The 6,476-nt window shown below is 36.5% G+C and overlaps 1 pseudogene; it reads left to right on the top strand.

Moving 5' to 3' along the window:
• The first annotated feature begins 2,569 nt into the window (after positions 1-2,569).
• On the top strand, positions 2,570-4,495 carry LOC145663099 (general transcription factor IIF subunit 1 pseudogene; annotated as a pseudogene).
• The last annotated feature ends 1,981 nt before the right edge of the window (positions 4,496-6,476 follow it).

Here is a 6,476-nt window from a genome sequence, read left to right on the forward strand (position 1 = left end):
TCAATTCAAGTTTATTGAGTTAGTAAAGAGTAATGTTCAACGACGGAACCGTATTAGTGAAAATTTAATCGTGTTACCAATAACTATTCTGAAAATGTAGTAGTTAGAATTAATAGAACAAAATTATCTTTCATTCACAATTTATGCGTAAAGTAAAACGAATTAGTAACGTTTCTCAAGTTAAAAACTTTGTCTGCCAGTTTAAATTTAGGTAACGTGTCACACATTACAAGATGTGTAACTTCCAGGAAGTTGGTGATATGGTTAGGCAACCAATATGTTTTTTTACATAACTTATACTTCCTGGCTGCCAATGAAATTATAATTGTAGTTCAAATTAAAGATAGGCTACCTCGAACTGAATATGAAGTTTATAAGTTGTAAATTTATAAAGGCATTTTTAAATTGTAGAGTCTACTACATAAAAACATAAGCGATACTTGTGAATAAACAAATTATATAATGTCACAAAAGTGACAATTTAAATTTTTTCTCCCAAAAAGCCAGCTCAATGAAAAATAACCTCCATTCCACCACAAAACACCGGCTTTTGGCACCTGTGCCTTTATCACACATTATTCTATAGGAATTTTCTTGTTACTTTGCCACAATCTTGTCTCTGGAGTACCTCCAATTGTGTTAGTGTTGGAACAAACTTTCTGCTATTTTTGGAACTCAATCTTTCAATTGAATACTCCAAATGAAACTTACTGAAATATACAACAAATAGCAGTGAAGGAGTTTGTTTTGTATGGCATGATTTTTCTGAATAATGAAACCTAAATTTCTAGATTTCTAATTCTTCTAGTTTTAATAGAGATTATGTGGACATGTAACGCTTAACCCCTTGCATACCAGTAGCATTCATATGGATGTCATGCATATGTATTCGTTATTAGGGGTCGTACTAATCTTGGAGATGCTGAAATTTGTTAGTGGTGGTAAGGCAAGACTTAGTTCTACTATTTCCCCTTAGGTGGAAGCACCTTTCTGACATAAAAGACAAAAAATGTGTTGTCTCAGTAGATGGCACGCCTAAGGGAGCATTCAATTACAACACACGTGTGTTTGTATTGACGATAAACAATGAGCAACTTCGAGATCTCTTTCGAGGTCGAGAAAGGGAAAAAAGTTCTCTTTGATCTCCTGTCAGTGTTGCCGACCTCAAGCAGCATAAAATCCCTTCAGAATATCAGAATTTCTCTTTTTCAGTTCATATGTTTCACAACGCAAATAGTTGTTCTTATTAGTACTGTGAATGCTCTTCTTATGTGCGCACAATAACTACGCCCTATATAACGGTCTAGACAGTCTTGTAACAGTAAATGAAACCGGTATTACAACACGGGCATAGGAAAACGACATCAGGAATGCAAGGGGTTAATTGATTGCAGAAAACAACTTCTCACTTTCCATTATCGTTTTTTATTCTATAGTGGTCAACGTTAAGACCGGAACTAGTTGATCTCTGCCATTTCTATAGTGAATGAATCACCCCCATCAACGGGTTGGGTTCCCAAATATTGGCCTTCTATATCGTGGTCAAATCCATCAAGTAGTTCTTGAGATTTTATTATGACCGGACGGAAGGACACACTGATAGACAAAAACAGGACAAACATGGTAAATATAGGAAGGAGTTCCTTAACTGAAGTGGCAAAATCAAATATAAATAAATTACTGGATCGCGTAGGTACACAGCCATTCATCGTAGTCATGGTATATACATCAACGTAACTTACTTCAAAGGCTCGCTAGGAACGTAATTCTTATTTGATAGCTCCTAGGTATTTTTTCTAGTGGCTCAGGACAATGTTTCTAATATTTTTTAGACAAAAACAGGACATTGAGATAGGAAAATGGGATGGGATTTATGTAAAAGTAACAAGAAAGTATTGAACCAACACCACTATGACGCACAACCACCCACTACAATATTATAGCAAACTAGCAGAAGTACTATAACTAACTCTCTAACTTTATTACACAAAACTACCCATTACAATACTATAGCAAACTAGCAGAAGAGCCCATTCTAGCACGGACCGAACCGTAAGCAACCAGCAGCAAAGCAGAATAGTTTAGGTTGTCTAACTTTATAACACAAAACCGCCCACTACAGTATTATAGCAAATTAGCGGAAGTGCCCGAATGAACGAAACAGTATGCAACCTGCGGCACAGCATAATAATTTGGATTACCTAACTTAAAGGGCTTCTGAAATATCTTTGGACGGTGTGGCACCCCCGTGTCCAAAATTGAAAAATTGAAAATGGATTCGTACATGATTAGATCTGATGATCTGTTCACAAAATTTGGTGGTTTTAACTGACTCCTTTCTATATGGATTTCTCACAACAGACAGACAGACTTTTTCTCACACACAGAAGGTAGCGAGAGATGTTCTTTATATAATATATCAGTAAGGATAAGGTCAAAGTTAAGCTAAATAGAACATATACTTAATATGAAACGCGCAATTGTTGGCAACAATTTCAGTTTCTCTAAATAAATCACTGATTAAATAAACATGTAGTAATGAACAATGCAACTCCATGGTTATTGCAAGTTACTTGTATCCATGTTATTGATTCTCGAATATATGGTGGCTTAGTAGTTAATAAAAGCGGGAAATTATATGGAATGTCTGTTGGTGAGAGATCGCATTTGAACTGATAGACACTACACATATATATTTTTATTTTGTAATTATTTGCGTATACGTATTTTCTATTCACACTTTCGACAACAGAATGAGTTGTGACGAAGCCAGTGATTCAACAGTAGAAGAGCACTCAATACGAGTGCTCAAGAATCCAAAGAAGAAACATAATATAATGCGTTTCAATTCATCTTTAAATATTGACTTTTCGAAATGGAATAAAGTGAAAATGGAAAGAGAAAATGACTTAAAGATGTTCAGAGAAATAAACGAAGAGACACCTAAATACGGAGCAGGAACTGAATATGGAGAAGAACAACAGAAGGTGGAACGTAGTAAGAAACCTGTAAATATGAAGAAATCCTACCGAGCAGAGGATCAACCGTGGATATTGAAAATTGGAGATGGGTTAGAGAAGAAATTTAAGGGTATACGAGAAGGAGGAGTATTTGAAAACTGTGCGTCTTATATTTTTACCTTAGCTCCAGATGGCGCTTTAGAAGCTATTCGCCTTGATGAGTGGCACAGCTTCTTGCCAATTGAGCGCTATGATACTTTGTCGATTGAAGAAGCTGAAGAAGAATTTAAAAGGAGAAAGAAGGTGATTAACTACAACTCATTTATGATGCGTCGACGTCTCCGGAATGGGAAAAAAGTGGCCGATGAAGATGAAGAAGAAGATGAGGGAAAGAGTAAAGAAAAGAAATTAAAAAAGAAGAAAAAAATATCTGATGAATGGGCTGATTCAGATTATGAAGGTTCTGATAGTAAAAACGACAACGAAGAAGAGGAAGATGATAAGCCAAAGAAGAAAGGGAAAAAGGGACACAAATTCACCAAGAAAGTGAAGAATAATAATGCATTAGATGATGAAGCTTTTGAAGACAGTGATGACGGAGATGAAGAGGGAAACGAAGTAGATTATATGTCATCAGATTTGTCAGACAGTGAATCTGATCATGAAGGGAAAGTATGTAACGAGATGAAGAGTGTAGCAGAGGAGGATGCTCTAAGAAGATTGCTGACATCAGATGAAGATGATGATGAAGAAGAGGGGGAACAACAGGAAGAGGAAAATGAAGATAGCAAAGAGAATTCTCTAAGCACAGAAAAGGACAAGGAAAACCAAATGGAAAAGAATGACAGAAATGTTCCGGATGTATCGTCTTCACATTATACTTCAGGTACCCAAGATTCCGAAAATAAAACTGTGAAGGAGAATGGCAGAAACAAAGGTACCAGCGCCACTCAAAATTCTCGATCAGTGACGCCAAATATTCCTAAGAATTCAACAGATAAGGGAAGAGGAACATCAGAAGCTGTAGAATCGGAACCAACTCCTGCTAAAAAGCCTCGTCTTGGAAACTTTTCCGCTGCCGCTGCACATTTGCCACACGAAGCTGAGGAGTCTGGTATCACCGAGGAAGCCGTTCGCCGCTACTTAATGAGAAAACCAACAACTACTGCAGAGTTGTTGAAAAAGTTCAAGAAGACAGGCCTGCCTTCGGACCAACTTGTGAGTGTGATGTCACAGATTTTGAATAAGATCAACCCCGAACACCAGACAATCAAAGGCAAATTGTATTTATCATTGAAATCCTAGACAATTTGATTTTGTTTTTATTTTTATTTTGTTACCAGTTGGAGCTTCCATTGTTGTATTTTTAAATTGAAATATGAAATTTTGCATACAGATAAGATGGAAGGAAGGAACTTTCTGAAAAGTATGTTATTACAATTATTATTATTTAAAAAAAAAACAGAATAGTGCATTTGCAAAGCTTGATGTATTTATAAACAGCCAGGCCATTAAAAAATGGATTTGTACAGCAATTAAAATTCGGTGCTTATCTTTATTCATACAATATGTAAAAATTGTAGGTAAATTACCATATGAAATCTGAAAAAAGAATGGTAGAGATCTCAGCACTGGTGCTAAGGGTTCCTATTCGATCGCAGGATATGCAAATTTATGCTAGCAATATCGACTTTGTAAGTTTTCTCGAGGTTTTGTCGTTCCTTCCACATTTCCATTCCACCAACTAATTTCCAATCATTTCCTGGTATAAAATTACCTGTGTCCCTGTAGCCTAAACCTTGAAGGACATAATCGTACCGCGTGAAATTAAAAGATTTCATTTCATTTTTACGAAGCGCTCGGCTTTGTACGAAAAAAAATAATGTTTATAATTGCGCACTTAAATTTTTCTAAGTCCCGTAAAATTTTCAGTTTGGCAACAACACACTCGAAGGAAAGAGACTCGGACTAGTGAAGCATTTCCCAACACACCTTGGTGTTTGCTGTTTGAAATATTCATCTCCTACTTGATTACGGTACTTAAAGTAATGTTAGTTTCAGAACAAAATAGTACCTTGGTAAATGCAGAAAACTTTGTTGTAGTTACAGAAAATACAGATGCCTTTCGGCCAAAATATCATTAAACAACGAACGTTTTGAAAAGTTCCTTATCTATCAATACAGCTGAAAAGTAATTCTATAGTTGTTTTGATAGTCGTGCGTGTCACGTTTTTTCCTTTGTGTTGGGATTCAACATTCCTCAATTTGGCTCGAATCCAACTGCTGCTTTTATTTTATACTATTTATTTATTTGCAACTTTTTCGTGGTTCTTGGTTTACATTTTATGATTTCATTATTCATTTTCTTCTCTGTAACTCCAAGAGAAGTTACAGTTTAGAAAGTCACCAACTGACCGCCAAGGGCGCCCACCCTTAGAGGAAATTTTGCTTCGGAAGATGTAAAACCCAATAGATTTTTTAGAATAGTTACAGCAAAATTTGAGACTACATTTGAACTGTCGCTTATACTTGTCCCGCCTTGGAAACCACAACATGGGAGTAGTAGAAAATGGATAGATCTGGCTCATATTAGACCATAAGAGAACAACTCAGGAGCCCCTGGGAAATCGAGCACCTTGAACCGTCTACCCACGGTCTTTTACGACCTCCATTTTAGGGGTGTATTTGTTCCCTTTTATGAGCACTTTTTAGGGGGTGTACTCGTTCTCTTTTATGAGCACTTTTGGGGTGAACTCGTTCCCTTTTATGAGCATATTTTCCAACCCCTATTTGAACATAGAAGAAATTACACTGAGACTATGAACACACAGCAGAGCAGATAATACATAAGACTCGTTCTCTTTTATGAGCACTTTTTAGGGGGTATACTCGTTCCCTTTTATGAGCACTTTTTTGGGGGTGTACTCGCTCCCTTTCATGAGCATATTTTTCAACCCCTATTTGAACATAGCAGAAATTACACTGAAACTATGAACACACAGCAGAGCGGAGAATGCATAAGACTCGTTCGCTTTTATGAGCACTTTTTGGAGGGTGTACTAGTTCCGTTTTATGAGCGTATTTTTCAACCCGTATTTTAACATAGCAGAAATTACACTGAGACTACGAACACATAGCAGAGACTACGTAACATAGCAGCGGTGTATTCGTTTTCAACCCCTTAGCATAAGACTATGTAACATAGCAGAGCTAATACAAGAGTATGGCTTATTTTCTAACCCCTATTTTAACATAAGTCTACGAACACACAGCAGAGCGGAGAATACATAAGATTCGTTCCACCCCTATTTGAACATAGCACAACTAATAAAAGAGTATGGCTCATTTTTCAACCCTTATTTTACCATAACAGAAATCACACAGAGACTACGAAACATAGCGAAGATTAAACATAGTCCATTTTAGGGGTGTATTCGTTCTCTTTTATGAGCACATTTTAGGGGTGGACTCGTTCTCTTTTATGAGCATATTTTAACATAACGAACATAGCATCGT

This window comes from Thermobia domestica, chromosome 1 (genome assembly GCF_964235325.1).
Source record: "Thermobia domestica chromosome 1, izTheDome1.hap1.1, whole genome shotgun sequence".
In the NCBI taxonomy this organism is placed as follows: domain Eukaryota; kingdom Metazoa; phylum Arthropoda; class Insecta; order Zygentoma; family Lepismatidae; genus Thermobia; species Thermobia domestica.